Source organism: Atractosteus spatula, chromosome 2 (genome assembly GCF_055471065.1).
Source record: "Atractosteus spatula isolate fAtrSpa1 chromosome 2, fAtrSpa1.hap1, whole genome shotgun sequence".
Lineage (NCBI taxonomy): Eukaryota > Metazoa > Chordata > Actinopteri > Semionotiformes > Lepisosteidae > Atractosteus > Atractosteus spatula.
In genome coordinates this window covers 33,507,582-33,526,209 of record NC_142707.1, presented here as the reverse complement: position 1 = coordinate 33,526,209, position 18,628 = coordinate 33,507,582, and the positions used below count along the sequence as shown (strand labels likewise).

The following is an 18,628-nucleotide window of genomic DNA, read 5'->3' as shown; positions in this document are numbered from 1 at the left end:
CATGCTCCATAAACCATTATGAAATACAGGCATCTACAGTAATACCAAAAACAGGCCTGGCATGAAGTGAGATCATATACACACCTAGGCTTTGATTTGATCACAGCTGTTCTGCTGATTGCATTTCATTTGAAATTCCAGCCAGCACTTTGACATCCTGCTTGTGCCTGTACAATGATATTTTCCACGTAGAATTTTTACAGTAAATTGTGCACTCTAATATTAAGGGGTTGGCATCGACTTGGGAACAAAAACTTGCAAGGAAGGAATATGGCCCACCTGGTTCATTTGGGTTTTAGTAGCTGATTATTCCCAAAATATCACACATAAACTTTCTAAAAAGAAGCAACAGTATCAGCTTTGACAACATAAAAAGGTGGTTTGTTCCATTCTCCCATAACTGTAAAGAACTGCCTTCTTTTCTCAGGTTTAAAAGAGCCGAAAAGAAAAAGCTCTTTAAAAGAGCCTCTTATTTGTGTCCTCTGGTTTGTTGGTCACTGTTGATTGAAGTTAATAGGGTTGACTTTGTCAGTGCTTTTGAATATTTCAAATATTGTAATCAAGTCCCCTTGTAGTCTTTTCTGTTCTTGTTTCAAAAGCAATCAGTTCTTTTAGCCTGCCAGGGTGGTAAACTCCTTTGTCACTCTTATCTGGGCTAATTACAGAGTAAAAATATATTTTAGTATTGTGATGACTAAAGTTTTACATGACATTCTAAATTTGTCTAAATTTACTAAAGCTTTTCACATGACATTCCTGTACCTATTATTGCTTTCCCACAGTATCAAGGAAATGATCTATCAACATGCTATACAGTGTAAACACTTAAGTCTACTTTATATAGTCCTTCCTATAGTCTATATTAGCTTGCAGAGTCATATTGCCCAACAGGTGAATGTCTAGTTTAGTAGTAATACAGGCATTCTTCTAGTTTAATTGAAATTACTATTTTCCATACGGAATGAAAACCTAGTGTTCTCCAACTTTTTTGTTCAGTTTTGTCACCCTTTTCTTGGATGAGTGCTACTTTAGCAGTTCTTAAGTCTGTGCATAATGAATACATGTGACTGTTTGAATCATTTTTGTAATGGTTTGTGAATGTCTTTTGTGTACAGGTAATATAATACCATCGCATCCTGGAGATTTATCATAAGCCCTTCATGTGCCTGTAACACTTCTGCCTCTTCTGTGCTAATATGATTTAATATGGAACTTTGTCTTTGCTCAGCCCAAGGCATGTTGTTGATTTCTTTTTTGCTGAACACTTGAGTGAAATATTCTTTTAATATATCAGCCATTTACTTTTCACCGTCTAAACATTTTCCATTTTTATCTCTGAGGCTGCACTTTGCTTCATCCTTTACTGGAAAAACAGCAGCAGTATTGTGTAAAAAAACACTTAGCCTCCACATCGGTATTCTTTTCTCTCTCAACCTTCCTATTTGTCTTTCTGGTTCATTATGCTTCTTTTCCTTTAACTGGATTCAGGTCCTTTCTAATCTTTTTATAAAGTGTTTTCTTTCTATGTTTATTTTTTCGTTGATATATTAAATCATGTTGACCATTGCTTTCTAACCTTGTGTTTCCCAACTCTTGGAAATCTGTTTTCTGCTTCAAGCAGAATATCTTTTAACTATGCATTCTCTGCAGAGTACATTGTTATGGTATTCCATTCTACTTCTCTTAAACTTCCCTTAATATTTTATTTCCTGAAATTAGAAACCTTTGGTACAGTGTCAGCATGTATTGGAAACCTTACTCATATTGGGTTTGCTGTGCCCTAATAATTGTCTCACCTTTATTTTCCTCAGTGTCTTGATTGTTCGAAAATACAAGCTTGGTAGGAGGTGTCCTAACGAACTGATTAAGAACAATTGTTGGCCATGTCTGCTATCACAGCTTTAGCTACTGACATCCCATATCGCTTATCCCAAAGTCAGAATCTCCACTTTCATCTTCCACACATATATTCTTTATTTCATTATGTAAGACTTTAGTCTAATGAACATCTGAATCACTCTAATTCAATGCACTTGTTGTTTCTGTAAGACTGAGACCCTCCATTACTCTATGTTTAGTTACTGTTCCTGCTTGTTCTTTTTGGTGTGTAGTGCACCATCTCCACCTCATCCGCCTTTCCTGTCTCTTTGGAATAATTGCGTATTTGTCACCATCACTCTCTCTTAGTCATGTTTCTGTGATTCCAATTACATTTGGATTGCCTGCGTAGGCAATAGCTTCAGTTTTTTGTATATGTTTCCTAATATTACTGGCAGTTAATTACAGGCACTGAAGTTTGTGGTCCTTTGACAGTTTGTTTAGTCCCTGGGGTTCCCTTCTGTTCTGCTGCATTTTTCCCTTGCAAATTTTCATTGGATTCTCCCCCCTTCCTTTTTATTTTAAAATGATTAGAAATGCTGCAATAGCTCCTTGTCCCCGAACCGACTGGAGCCTATCGCATTCAGGTGTGATCATATCTGTACAGGCAGCCCTTGCTGTAGAAAGGCTAAGGGTTCGAGGTGGGTACAAAAAAGCCAAATGTCCTCCTTTGCTTTGTAATGATTTAGGTCCTGTGTTGTTTTTACAGATGACCATTTGCATTTGTTCACCAGTGAGGACAGTATATCAGAGAACACCACAGGCGTAGTCCTATTTTTTAGTTTGTTTCCAAGGTTTCTGTTACATTTCCACGCTGTAGTCATAATTCTTTGAGGTACTTAACAATGTTCACTTAAAATAAATGCATAAGGAAGAACCTCCTTATGATTAACAGCATCTTGGTGTGCCCCAGTTTACAGAGGGAAATGGTGATATTAGTCTTGTCTTGTCAGTTATGTGCTACGGTCTTGACTCAGACAGCAGGCACTGCTTCACACTTTGTCTGGGCACTGTACTTCAGGCACCTGTACCTGCTGTGCAGTCCCAGCACCAAGGCACATTCGCAGATGCTCCTCAGCTTGTTGCAGAAGGAGGCAGGGTATGGTCACGTGTTCACATCCATAGAAGTATCTGTGCCTTTACCTGTGTTGTTGTAATGTGTTTTACTTGAACGGTGCCATCCCAAAGCGGAGCAGAGGTGATCCAGATTTGCCTTCTACTTGAACCATGTCAGCTAATAATGTAATAGTGAAAATGTTGTTATAGTTCAGGTGCGTAGCTGTGTCAGCAAGCGTAGGCTGCAAAGGAACAAGTAATACGTTTATCCATGCTCAAAAGAGAAGAAGAAAACACAACGTTTCAGAAGAAGGCTCCACAGCCGAACTGTGTGTTTTCTTTCTTCTCTTATGAGCATGGAATAAACCTATTGCTTCTTTCATAATGTTGTTATTGTCCATTATCTGAACTTGCTGGTTGTCTGCTAGACATCCCCAGTGCCCAGATGATGCTGGATGATCCAAATGCAATATCAAGCGAGAGCACCCTGGTTTGTTTGGTTTATGAGTGCATGTGCAATCCTGCCAGCAAACCAATCTGTTCAGAAAAAAATATCCCGAGTTTAATCAAGGATTTGTTCCTTCAAAACAACAGCTTCCAGATCTAAAAATAAAAGATGGAGCAAGCCACTTCCTATTTTAATGAAGCTGTAATCCTTGTTATAATAAAAGCAGACTATGGAAGCAACAACATAGGCTTTGCCAAATCCAGATGCTTTGATTTTAATGTTATTATTGTCTTCTGTGATTTAAAGTGGTTTCTTTTGATAATTTGATGTCTTTTCCTGTTAGATTTTTTTAGATTTATGTACAGTGAATTTTATACTTATATAGTGGTCTTGATCTCCATGTTGGAAGTTTGAACACTTTCTAAAAAAAGAATAACAAAATGGTATAATTCTCTTAAAAAGCAAGATTTCTACTCATACTATTTTAATAGAAAATGTGTCTGTGCATGCTCTTCTTTTATTTTTTGAAGAAAGCAGAATGCAGTTTTCATCAAATGCCATTCCACAATTATTTTTCACTTCACTTCATCAAGTTCTGTCCTTTACGCTATTGACAATCTTGATAATATATATGGTGTTATAGAAAATGCAATATTCTTTTTCATACTGTAGCTTAAGTTATGTTTCTTTAGTATCAGCTACAGTAAATCCCATAAATATCTCAACATGTTTTTTGGTAAAACCAGATAAAAAACTTTTTTCTTAAAAAACAGTGGTATTAAGGGTTCTGAAAGATGTGTGCCTAGTGGCTTTAGAGAGGCCTTTTCCCCGGTTGTCTGAATTTATTTCTGTCCTCAAAGTATTTAATTATTTTCTTAAGTAGTATAAACATTAAACACTATACAGTACCTAATCTGTTATTTGAAAGAAGTTTAAATGTAACAGATGAAGGCATACAGTAGTTATTTCAGTCCACCTCCAGACTCCATTCTCAACTCTATCATTATTATTTTTTACAAAGACTACATTTAATTGTGTGATATTTAAAATTAGGGTAGCATATGGTGCAAAAGTAAGAATTGCTGTCTTGCAGTGCTGGGTCCATGGGTTCAATTCCTGTGGTGCTGCTGGATCTGCGTGGAGTTTGTTCATTTTCCCTATGTTCATGTGGGTTTCCATCAGGTGCTCTGGGTTTCTCCCACAATCCAAAGACATGCTGGTAGGTTAATTGGCTTCTGGGAAAATTGGCGGTGGTGTCTTTTGTTTGTGTGTGTCCTGCGATGGACTAGTGTCCCCTCTAGAACTTAACCTGCCTTCCACCCCTTCGGCTCCCTGGTCTCCCTGTATTGGCTAAGCGGTTATTGAAAGCGATGTGGTAATGAGATACAGTATTTAAAACTTTATCATTCTAAATAGGTACACATTTAGCAGTGTTAACTTTATGAAAATAATAATAGCATTGTAAAAGATTTCCACTATGCCAAAGAGTTTCTGAGTGCTCTACTATTTTATCCTAATTTTCTAAAATGCAGCTGGTAGGTTTAAGACAAAAAGCAGCTCACACCATATGTTGCAGTTGCATTATATAACGGTAAAGAATTCAAGTGTTGTTTTATTTGCCTCCATCTCATCTGGTGATTGCTGCCTTCCATTTTTTCATTCTCTTACACATGCTGATAAGAGTAACGTGACAATACATTCAGACATGATAATACTTTTTTGACTGTTAACCAGCTCCCAAGTAAATGTGTCAGAGGTTTTGTCTTCTTATGGAGAACTATCCCGATGCTGAAGCCTGGGCAGAGCACATGTACTGTAGCTCAGTGAGGCTCTAAGGTGAAGCAGAAGGGGTTTTGACACTCTCAGCTAATCTGGAGAAACTAGTTTTTGCTTGATTTGCCTTATTATTCTTTATACCATAGTTAGCAGTTTGGCTAACCCTCTACTAAAGTAGAGATCATCAACCTGTAATATCTGACATCATCACAGCAATAAAGATCCAGAGGATGCTATTTCTTGCTGTAGTAGTATCTCCACCTCCTTTGTATCTGACATGAAAACCCTGGCCAGTACTGGCCAGCATGCTAAAATGCTGTATTTTCCTCAGATGTGCTTGTTAAACAATAAACAATCAATAACTCAAGCAAGCACAAATAAATCAATATCTCAATGTCAAATTCAAGGCACTGATTCCCTGTAAGCACTCTTGTGTCATGCAGCAGATTTTTCTGCTGTGCAGCCAACATGCCTTCTTACAGGAAGCCCTAAAGAAACCCCCTGACCACACTGCAGAAAATGAATATTTGAATATTTAGCTCCAGCACAGAACCATAACACCTGATAAAAAAAAATGTACTATGATAAGGGAATACAGTGATACCTTACATTAACTGTTGAATTTGTTGGAGTGTAATAGAACATTTTCTATTTGATACTCTTTTTCGAAGAACCTTTGCAATTAAATAGCTGTGATGTCAGAACCTTTCAGTTTTGTTTTAGGTTTCTTCATGTTCATAAATTCTGTGTAGAAGGCAGGCAATGTTGGATTATGTCTCCATTATCTGGAATGATCTAAGGCTCTTGGTACAGTATATAGCAATTACTCTAATTCCTAGTCTCCAAGAAATGTCAGATACAGTAGCAATACAAATTCTCCAAGGTATTGAAGCTGTTACCCCAAGAGTCTGTTCCAGTCCATTATTACTGTTTTTTAAGATTCATACTGCTTTTTGTATGAAAGGAAGAGATGGCTTTAGTTCAGGAAGAAGGCCAAAGGGATGATAGGCAGACTGAGCCCCAGTGGGAGTAAGCAGCTTCTGTCAGTACACCCATGAGACCAAGGGCCAGAAATGACAAGGCTCAATGGAGCTTAGTTGGTTGTAAGCATTTCAGTTGTGGATTTTTCTTCACGCTCTAATTTCTTTAGTTTTTTTTTTGTCTTAAGCTTTACACTATTCCAGCTTTTTATTTACAAACGTAGATAACATTTCAATGAATTAGTCAAAACAAATGTTGCACTTGAAGGCACAAGAAGGATGATTATTACAGACAATTACAGTGCCTCAGAAACATGTCCTATTAATAGCATGCGGCGAAGCACCTCACCAGGTTGGTAACCTTTGTTTTGTAGTTTGGTGAAAAGAACTCTTTAAAGCTATTATTTGCTTTAAAAACGCAGAATTTATGCTTTCGAAAAGTGAAGTGGGATCATTATTGATTTGCCAGGCACCAGCTGCTTTTGAATTCAGGTACTTGAAAACCCAGGAGTGTGAGTGAGCAGTGAGCTCACATGACCCCTTGGAGAGACGACGGAAATTAAGGGCTCATTGATTAACTTATTTTTGGAGCTTATTAAACAGAACTGGACAAGAATAATATTTATCCCATCCTAAATATGAAACTCCCTACTGATTTGTAATTGAGGTTCTTTTCAAGTTGACATTACTCTTTTTTGGGTGGAATGAATAAGCTTTTGTCTAAGGAAGAAGATGTGCTGATAAGCATTTGCTCATGATATCACCTATTATCTTATTTTTTGAGCAATAGTTCTAGATTTGCTTACTCCAGGGGTAGTGATAATTTTGAGTCTGTAAAGCCAGTCGGTAATGTTTAAGCAATTATCGTAAAAAAATCTGAATGCATACTGTAACATGTGCAATAAGATAAGTTTTCCCTGCCTGTCTGTAGATATAGTTTCAAGCTTTTATTTTTTCAAGCTTTAAAGGGGAACATTAACTGCCCATATTATTTGGAATAAGGAATACCTACTACTTCAGTCATGTGCTCTGATTAAATGCTGCAAGAAAAGGAGTGTGGGAAAGCCAAGAATAACCTCCTGTTGGTCATTAACATTACTGCCACCCCAAACTCATCAGGAAGTGTGCATTTGACAGCAACACTCATTTGATGCCAACTATAGTAATTGCTACCGACATATCCCAGTGGTGCCTGTAATAATTAGAACCCTGCGATGCGCAAGCAGCAGTGATGAGGGTCATCTTTGCAATTCATCCGTCTTTTTGAATTGGTTATTTTGATCGTTACGTGACTCATTTTCTGTAACCTGTTTTTAAAATGTCAGATGGAACTTAAGTGAAATTACTTACTTGGTCGTATGTACGTTTGTGCATAAATACCCTGTATCTAGGCAGTCAAATGAACAGCCTTTGAGAACTTCAACAAAATGATTAATTTATTTGAAAACAAAAATGACCTTCTCAGATGGAGTGCAGTAGACCGGTGTTATGCACCTACTTCCTTGGAGAGCCCCTGTCTTTGAAGGCTAAAGTCTCTGTGAACATACCTTGACCAGTCAATATGTACAATAATATGCTCAAGACAGCAGGCTGAGCATATGCCCATACCTGTGCCTAGAAGCTCATCAGACAAAAAGCTAACAACAAGAGTATGACTTCCCTAAGTATGAGAGAGTGTTTCATTGCACCTGGTTCATCAGGGGGTTATCCTTGTTTTGCTTAACCCAACAGATTTAATTGTCTTGATGTTTTAAAGAAAGACCGAGAGACCATGCTGGCATGGCACCCTTCGGGAGTGAAAGTAGGGAACACTACAGTAGAAAGCAGAGAGGAGTTGGGGCTCGGATCTCCAGACCAGAGGGTTGTGGGTTCACTCATGTTGCTCCATTAAGTTCCCTGCTGAATAAATGGGTTTCGAGTTAATTAGAATAAGAGATTGTTCTCAATTGACCTACCTGGTGAAGTAAAGGAACAGCTTCAGTTTGAGTGAGAGTGTTTAGATTGATGACAGAGGCATCAGAGATAGTGACACAAGAGTATGAGGTGCTGTTAAATAGCATCTCTTTTGTTGTTTTTTTTAGATTTATATGTATTTTAAGATTGTCCAGTGGCTTAACCATTAACAGTATGTGTATATACTTGTCCCTCGACAATTGAGCACATTATTCTGATTTCTTGTTAAAATGACCAATACAAATACATACTGTACCACTTACATGAGCTTGAAGCTTGTTCTTCAGTTTTTAGTTTTTTCCCTTCTGAGGTGTTGTTGCCAGAAATTGTCAGGATGTCATACTATTATATGGTGTGGAATAATATTTTGAATACATATTTTCTAAATTATATTAATTGATGAATTTTAACATTTTATATAATATATAACCTTTTTGATGTAGTATGACTGTTACATTGGAGCTTTTTTGACCAGCAGTGCTCTTAGACACAGTGAAGTTTCCCATAGTTCTCAATGTCCAGAGTTCTAGACTAGTGTCACAGAGGTTATTGAAGGTTTACATGCTAATCGTTGGTGAAGGCCTGCTTGCCCTTTTTTGTAATTGGTATAATGTGTGTAAACGGTAGTTGATCTTTGTAATTTTATATACCATCATTTATATTTTTGTTTGAATGTCTGGCTGCAATTCAGCGTAAAGAAAATGGGTATTTTCTGTAGCTTTGTTTGATCAATACGATTTATGTTCCGTAGATGTTTTTGGTTGTTATCTGAAACCTCAGTGTCAGATGACATTGATATTTGTTCTTCAGTATCAGGTTCATACTATGTCACAATCCTTTTGATCAGCCTCTATAGAGATGCTAGTTGAACCACTCTTCATTCTTTATAGCCATAAACTAAATTACACCAAAATACGTTGAGCTTTGTCCTCTGCCTGCAAAGTTAAAATAAGAGCATCTGTGGAATTCTAATTCTTTGTTAACCCCTCAATTAATCTCTAATCTTTCTGTTAATATCCAGTTCTTAACCTTAATAAGTAAGTCCTGTTGAAACCTGTATTTAAAATGCTTTACAGTACACTGTGTAAAGCACATTTTAATTAAAAAAGCCAAGAGTTCAAAATCAAAACCTAAAATGGTGATGGTTTTCCTTCTTTTCTTTCTGTCTCTCTGTCTTCCTTCTGGTTCTCTCCTTCCTGTTCTTTGTATTAACATTTTATGCTATTTCAGTGTTGAAATTTGATAAGCATTTGTTTTTATCAACAGTTAAAAAAAACTGTAATGGAAGATGAGGGAAAAACAAAATGAACCCCCCTAGCCCCCCTCTTCTAATCCTCCATACAACAGCGACCCGGAAAAATAAAAACACAACCAAAAACCCCACAGCTACAACAATGAGTGGCATATTAAAATGGAATATCTACATGTGAAATAGATTCCTAAAAAAAAACTAAAATAGTGATGTGACTAAGATTGCTGACTCCAGTGATGTTTTTGTCTGTGTTTTAGCACCACGGATACTGGTTATGGAAAAGTTCTAAAACTAAAAAGTCCAAAAAGAGAAAATCCACTGACGCCAAGAGAGCACCGGAGGTCAGCCAGCACTGTGTTGTCATTTTTTTAGCAGCCATAGTACCTGATAACCATATCCTTTTTGGCAATATGGACAGTTTCAAAGATGAATCGTCATTAAATATAAGTGCGTCTCTCTGGTGCCTTAGATAAAGAGGAACAAAATGTGTGGACCTTCTGACGTTCCCAAACCTGCTGAAAGACAGTTCCAATAACCCCCTGGATCCATAGTGTACAGTTCAGGGAATCAGATGCATTAAAATATTTTATGTGCGGTTAAATGCAGCCAGATTGACATAATAGGAGGTGATTTATAAGAGTGCTCTAAGAGAAATGCATGAAGAAAATAAACTATGCCAGAAGGTGTGTTTCTGTATAATATCTTATAAAGTGGGTTGGAAATAAGTTCTGCACCCCAGGGAACCCCATTAGTATGCCTAGAGTCTCTCAGCCGGAGTTGCAGAGAAAAGGAAGAACCTGGAATGTGGTAGAGCTCTCGTACTTATCGCAAGGTACTTGCAGTATCTCTCTCTCATGATACATCGGCAGTGCTTGCAAGATGTACCATTCTCAGACCATTGTGGAGAAACAAATGAGCGACTAAAAAGATAAACATTATGAAAGACAGCAGACTGTAAAAACGACTTCTGTTTTAGTTGAATATATTTCTCCACCAATCTGCAGTCTCTGTAACGTGAGAGATACTTGGGCCATATTGTGATTTGCTTTGTTTTATCGATATGCCACAAAAAGTTGGTCGGGATTCAGCCGGTTGTGTTAAAACTTCCAATGATTTATCAAGAAGCTTAGATAAACCAGAAAATTCTCTTTGATCATTTGTGCTTTCCTGTTTCTCAGCCCACCTATAGCTACTGTAGACAAACACTTCAAATGAAATCCATAGTTTTTAGGTTTTCCGTGATGTGAACTTTTCAAATGTGAATGTCAAATGTTATAAAAGTTATGACCCATTCAGTTATAACGTTGTGATTTCGATATTAAAATATAAATTGCCTTTATAATTGAAAATATGAATAGAAATGATAAACACAATATTGTAATAATTTCAACTGTAAATTAACCCACATCATCTTTATCAAATGATTTAAAGTTAATAGATATGAAGTTTCTTTTCTGCAAGTTTTATGATTTTTATCTGAAGTGATTTGTACAGTAACTAAATGTTTGCCATCTCTTAATATTAACTTCATTGCAAAGAGTCATCTAAAAGAAAAAAAAATCTTACCAATAACTTGTCAAATTATATCAAAACAAATATCTAGTGTATCTTTGTGAACAGCCTGTCTTCAGCTCTGTAATGTGTATGTATTCAGTTTGAGACTGACAGGTCATATAACTGGCAGAGCTCCAGTACTCTTCAACAGCACTGGAACTAATTTCCAGTATTTGGTGACATTATAAACTTTCTTGGGCTGACTGTCCTGCTTTCCATAGGTCTCCAGTTTTGCAGGTTGTACCTTGGTAACTGATGTGCTCTGAGCCAAGGATACCCCCAAGTCTGGCAATGCTTAGCTGGTTGTGCACCATTGCTTTGGGAATCCCAGTCACTGTCAGGAAATCCCATAGCCCAGACCTAAAACAGCAGCACTTGAAGCAGAGGGTCTAACCCTTTACTGGTTGAGCCACTCCGGAGACCTTGCGAAGCTTGTTCTAAGATCATCTCCCAGATACGGTGTGCTGTATTTTAACTTCTCTGCTCTTGGAAAAATTGTTCTGTGTTCCATCACATTTTCAAGTTTGGAAACGAGATGAAATGTTTGGTATTTTACTTTTTTAGATTCTTCCACTGAGACAGAGCACAGTTCACTGTCTGCTTTTGTGTGGGTTTGTGTCGGAGCTGGCACAAAGCAAAGATCACTAAAGTTGAAAGGACTTTTGACTCTTTGATGTTAGGGTGCTGCATTTTTTTTTAAATCCTTTTTGTCCTTTTGATATTTGGCAAGCAGATATTTTGCATGTTTTATCACTTCTCTCTAAATATCTTGACACTTTGTTAAGAGGGAGTCGTTAAAAGCTGAGATAGCAATATAGGCACTTTAAACTAAATTTAGCTCCTTTCATAATCCTGCCTGCAGGGCAATGTTGTCTTTTTCTTAAAAGTTTGGGTTGACCAGGAGCTTCAGCATATCAGCATTGGCTTGAAGAGTGAAATGCTTGGGAAATGCTGTGATGTTGTGGATGTTGATTTTATTAAGAGAAGCGTATTTCATGGAAAGTAACAGTGTCTTCCAGTGCCTATATATTACACTCTTTCATCTACTCCCTTTGTTTTATGTCATTTTGAATGCCAATCTCTCTGGAACCTTTTAATTATTCAGAAAAGCCTTGACTTTCTTTGCTTTTGATAGATGTCGTATCTCTGCCTAGTCTTGTATCGTACATCAATGACACCTCTTATCTAGGAATGGATTATTCATATGCCCTTTTTGATATCCAGTTCAGTATTTACTTCTGGGAAGAATTTACAGTACTGCTACGGACATGCTAGAGGTGATGCTCAGCATCAGTTTGAGGTGTAGGTTTGTCTCCCTTAAAATGAATTTAGAACACCATCATACTCAGTGTCTTTCTTCTATATATCTTGTCAGATAAGAGCAGCATTTTCTATTATGCTGTTCTTTTTATATACTGTACTCTTCAACCCAAATATTCATCAAGAATGACAAAATAGCACAATGTTATGAAATAAAACGTTTTTTAACCTACTTCAGCATTTGAAAATTGGTGGCAATCTTTTGTTTTTGCCCTAGTATATTTTTTAAGGATTGTAATACCACTGAAAAGGAGCACTCTGCATGCTGTGCAGAAGAAGTATTGCTTTTTACAGTGGAAAGCAAAACTTTTTTGTGTCACATTACAGCTGATGTGGCTGTCATAGCAACTTCTCTATAGTTCTCTTGTAACCCTTGCCTAGTCATACTGATGGACTGCTTGCTCTATGACACCCAGCCCAGACCTCTAAGTCCAGGATAATGGAGTCTCACTTTCTCAAGCAGGTTCATATACCAAACACCCAAGCATTTGCTTGATGGTAGTACAGTGCACAGTGAAACATGCCGCATCTGTAGATGTGTACACTCTGCTGCTTTCATATTTATTTTAGTTCATGAAACTTCATGTTGCTAATGTTTGGGGTGGGGTCACCAAATACAAAAGTTAAATTTCTATTCTTTTTCTTCTTGTTTCAGTGACCACTTCTGAACTGTTACCCGACTTGAAGTTCCTTAGCAACTGAGAGGTAAATTAAAACAATTTTTAAAGGATGTCTGTTCTTTATTGTGTCAATATAAGTTCTACTCATTTTCATTCAGTCTCAAAGAAGATGGATCGTAGGTATTTGGGGAAAACGCTCTGAAGAATATTAGGGATAATAACATTATTATTGTGAAACACAATATTATTTTTTTTGTAACGTTTAAAATGCTGTTAATATAGCTGAATGTTTAATAGTTAATATGACATTTCATATAAACTATTAATTACAGCTTATGAGATCTCAAAATGCTTAAAAGTGGAAACAACTTCTTTTCCAGTAGCAGCATTTCTCATTATCGGTTTTGAGATGAAATGATTGACGTTTATAAATTAAAATATAAATTTAGACCCATTATTGCACAAGCGAAATAAGATATCAAAACATGTGCAGTAACTATATTTTAAAAAACCGTTGCATAGTGCACCATATGTGCAATTTCTGTGTGAAAATTAAACTAAGAGTGTTTATTCAGTTGTTCCTATTACAATTTATACACAGAGACTGCAGTACAGTATATACAGAGACTGTTTTATGACAGTGGTATGTTAACTTTGCAAACAAAACAAACATGACTTGATTTGACGTATGTCACAAACTACTGTACATTGACCAGTGGGAAAACGTGGATTCTGGTGGAACAAGAATGGAAGCTCTGGCGATGCCGTTTGAAAGCCATTGCAGTGGTGTCCTAATCAGTGATGGACATGTTAAAACATGATATTTCTTAAAGGTTAAGATAATTAATTTCATCAGTAAACAATAGTTGTGAATGAAGATCTGTGTCAGCTTGTGGGCTGCAAAGGAACAAGTAGGGGTTAATTACTCTCAAGTCAAATAGAGGTAAACAGAATGTTTCAGCTGTTGAGCCTTCTTTAACTTTGATGAACTTGCTGAATGCTCCTCTGTATTGTATTGTACTTGTTTGCCCATAAACTCCTTTTTCTTTATGAGCATACTGTACAATCTCCACTATTTTGCAGACACATTTCTTCATGAAATAAGCTCCAGCAAAAGATTTTTGTACTGCACAATCAGCTGTACTACTTCATACAGTAGCTCTTCAGAGTTGCAGTCTCTAGTTTCAGCTGCATAAAATAAAGATTCTTTTGCAGACATCTTTTCCTCCAGCTCTTTTGCCTTTTAATTGCTCCACAGGCTTGATGAATATACATCCCGTATGCCGTGCTTGGCCTGTGGGTGTGAATTTGGACAGCTCTAAACATGCTGGCTTGTAACAGATTTGAGTGGAAATAAAAGAGTAAAGGTTATAGTTACTTCTGATGACACTGTCATAGCTATTTTAAGCATGTCTTTAAACACCTAGTAATTAGGTAATTGTTACAAATCACGACAAATACAATTATATGGAATGTGATAAAATATGGATAGCTCTATACAGTATATGCTGTTTCTTATGCCTTGGGGAGGTGACTGTTTAACAGTAGCATAAAGTGAATTATTGATGAACATTGTGCAGCACTCAGGCTGAGCCTATCCCTGTACCTGTGATACACTTTTTTTACCTCTGTTGTTTTAATATCTAATATTTGGATTTCACAAGGAAGTCTCCAGTCGTGACGACTACTTGCAATCCTTAGCTACCTTGGATGACAAGTGATAAACATTGCATTGGATCTAATGTACAATGACCTTTGCTTTTTACATACAGTAGGATATCTTTTTCATGGAAGGACATTCTTTTGGAGATTTTAGTTCTACATTTCTCACTAAACATTTTGTATTGACAGTTGGATCCCACAAATGTTTATTGCTACAGTGCCTCAATATTTGTTGGTGTTCAAGTACTTCATTTATTTAATTGTAGCTGCTTAATTATCAATAATCATCACTTGTGTACACCAGGGACTCAAACTGATTTACTTTCAATTTAAATTTGCTTCAAGCAGGCCGTGCATACCACATGTATTGAAATACTAAACAAACATTACATAGTACAGTACACGTAACTTTTCACGTTTTTGATGTATACTTCCTTTTAAAATGCAGTTAGCTGTCATATGCTAGATTCCAATCAAGACCTAGTTATTAGTATGATATGTTTGTTAACATTAATTAACACAATTATTTTAAATAGTTTTGTTGTGGTAATTGTGCACTATGTAAATCTCTGCTCTGTTGAAAAGAGTATTGGCTGGATATCTCATTCAACAACTGGCAAAAATAAATGCATATACATACATTATATCAACTGGCAAACTGCAGGACTGAAATGCAATTTAAACGGTCTCTGGGATTAGTGATCAGCATCACCTCTGGACTCTGCTTGAGAGACCAATAAGATTTACTCTTGCTCTAATGATACGTGAAAAGCAGCTTGCATTTTTTTTCATAACTTGCAGAGTGTTTTTAGTATTTTTAACCAGAAAACACAAAAAGAAAGGTTAAAGGAACATTACATGGTCAAAATAAATTCTGAAAATGCAGAATGCTACTTATTCACAAGGTATCACTAGTGTAGAAAACAGCAATACATTAATCTCTACAGCTATTGCTATTGCTCTTGGGCAACTAGGCATATACTTTAATACCTAGATACTAGCTGTCTGTCATACAAATGAAATATGTTGGTTTTCCAATCCCTTTAATGAAGAAATATACATTTCTTTCCCTTTTCTTCACCTACACAACATTTTTCAACTATATTTCTTGTCTTCGAAATTACAGGACACTTATTATTATGTTAAAAAATATCCTATTTAAATCCTCTAGATATTGGTCAGTCCTGGCTCTCAGAGGCTGATGTGCTTTTAGGTTTCCTCGGTTTCTTCAGAACGCCTGCAGCTGAACAGCTGGGAGAAGCTATTAAATTAGTCCCATTAAGCCAATAGTGAGGTTATTTAGATTATTAAGAGTGGAGCAGGAATGAAAAATGCAGATTCGCTGGTTCTATAGAACCAAAATTGCCCACACCTGCATTAGGTAGTGTTGCTCCACAATTCAGAGTAACCTAGAGGAAATGTATATGTATATGTTGATCTCATGGGGTCACATTTTTTTCTCAATATTTTTGTACAATGAGATGCCCCTGGCAAACTACATCTGTGATGGCATCAAGCAACATTAAACATGGACACTGCAATTGGACAGAGACAGAGAACTGCAGGGAGTGCTGTGTGTGTGAGACTGTTACAGAAACATTACTGTACATAGGGCTCCTGTTTCATTTGTGGGCTATACAGGCCTGGACAAGGAGTATACTGAATCTTGGCTGAGGCTCTGACTGCACCTGATATTGTACATAGCCGAACCAAATGAGCTTGGTGTGTCGAATCTGTTTGACACCACTGGTATACACATACAAGCAACTGGATGCATGCTTTACATGCATAGTATATACTTGATTGGGAATCAATTTCTTTAGATGCCTTTTTTTCTGAAATTTGTACACTTTTTAATATGACATTGCAGTCAACATTGAGAAATCATATTTTTGTAACTGCAAGTATGCTGTGCTAACAGTACATGTTTCCCTAATAGGTTTTACTATCAATTGCCTGTTGGACAAAACTGTGAAGTGGCACACTACTGGATGACAATGGGTATAACTTCTGGTCAAAACATTACAGGATTTAAAATATTTTTTCACTTACTGTACATATTTGTAAGCATGTTCATAGTACTACAAATGTTGAGGTGCTATGGTTTCTGTGTTAAAGGAAATTTGCCTTCTATGTTGGTTTGAAGTTACAGCTTCTGAATAATTTCTTCGCTATGAGAATGCTTAATCAAACTTAATTGCCAAGTGACTGACAGTAACAGTGAAAGGATAATATGAGAGTGTACAGTTACCATTGTGACCAGGAACAGCAATGCACTCATGTTAAGGAAGACTAAAGCAGCAGGAAAAAGATCCAGTGGCATTTTACTTGTGTAGAGCTGTTTAATGTATATTAACTATCCATATTTTGCAGAAAATAAAAAGCTGGGTTACTGTATACCTTAATGCATGCACTTAAAGGAAAGCAATTGTTACAGGAATTGTCAGGAATTGACATCTCCACTAGTGTATTCTAATCTTACAAACAGCTTTGTTTTTCATAAGTACAGCTTAGTTTGGGTGAGAAGAAACCAGACTTGTCATTTAACAGTTTTTTCTCATTTCTGAAGAGACTGCTCATTTTGATCACAGTAACTTGAAGTAAATTGTACGTGGGTGGCCATTATGAAGTGGTATTGTAGCTAATCCATCACTTACCAGTCAAATCTGTTTGATTACTCTCCAGGTTCTCCTCAAGTTAGCTAACATAGTTTTGTATTTTCTCTGGACACCCACAGAAGCTAAAAGGCGACATTTTTGTACAAAATATAATGGTGTCAGGATTAAATGAATATTAAAATATTAGTTAAAAAATTCCCATTAAATTCTTTATCTGCATGAACATGCGCAGATTTGCACAGAAGTGTCTATATGACAATATGTCCTAGTTTTCTAGTCTGGTCTCACCTGACAGGAAATTATCTGTTACTATGCTTGAGTGGGTAGTTTGCATGTCCAATCATTACAGTCTTGAGTGGAGCTATGCATAATAGTGAACATTTGACCGATTTAGAGCTTAGAGGGTGGACGGTCTGGTAAGTTTGTAGCAATTTATAAAAAATAGTTATGACCAATATTATTAAAATACCATTGTAAAGCTACATATGTTCTGTATGCTTGACATAATTGAGACTCACATTAAAAATGCACTTGATTAATACCTTGGTTGGTGCTGTTTAAAAGTTTCTCCTTGATGGCTTTTGAAAATGCAGAGGTGGATAATTACCAGATACCATGATGTCATGATTCTGTTTCTTTTATCCCATGAGAATTGAACATCTGTTCTCTTTTTCCTTTTTTGCTTGTGTGTTTTTATCAAAGTACTTGCTGTTTGTATTCAGCTGGTGTGTTATGCTGTTTATTTGGCAGGTCAGAACCTTTGCTTATCAAAGCCAAAGCTATTTAGGTAAATTTGGGAGTTGTTTAAGAAGCATATATTGTGGAAAACAGAAAACTGCATTATCTTGATTTTAAGTTACTGTTGGGAAGATTACATTTAGCAAGTGGGCTTTTCTTTATGCTAGATTCAAAACCGCTTCTCTGGTGATTTGGTTTACACATCAGAATGTAGAATTTTTCTGAAGCATGATGTATGTCACTTGTAATCTATGGTAGAAATACCTTTGTTCTAAGACCATTTAGATTTTATAAAGCAGCAGGTGTTTTCATCCAATTTTCTTCCATTATCCATCTCTGCACATTTGTAAATTTAACATAATGGAACCTTTTCCTGTTCTTTTTGAGTCATTATGTTAATGCATTCCCATTTCAAGATATGCAAAAATGTCCCTGGGCTTGCTTTATGGAGCAAGTATAGAAGAGTTCACAGTTCTTAAAATTACAGATCTTTTTCTGTGTTGTTTTATTATGTATTTCAGCGGTTGTAGTCTGTGTGCCTTCAAGACTGCTAAAAAACTAAAAAGTAGAATCATTGTTCTCTGATTTCTCAGAAATCTCAGAAACTGTGAAAACTGGACTTAAAGTGTAAAAGAAAAGTACCTTTTCTTTTGTACTCTGTGTCCAATGGCGAAGGCACCATTTGTGCAGCATAGAAAGAATTCCAATTAAATATAGTAGCTCTCTCTTGAAATGCAGAACTCTTTGATCCTTCAAAATCTGAAGAAAAAACA

General features: G+C 36.5%; 1 protein-coding gene across 2 annotated transcripts in view; it reads left to right on the top strand.

Moving 5' to 3' along the window:
• The window catches only part of LOC148839583 (dystrobrevin beta), a 185,431-nt gene that overhangs the window by 11,075 nt on the left and 155,728 nt on the right, over positions 1 to 18,628 (top strand). For both annotated transcript variants that reach the window (XM_088940092.1, XM_088940100.1), the window contains exon 2: positions 12,873 to 12,922. The gene's annotated coding sequence lies outside the window, so the exon portion shown is untranslated. The remainder of the gene's footprint in view (positions 1 to 12,872; positions 12,923 to 18,628) is intronic.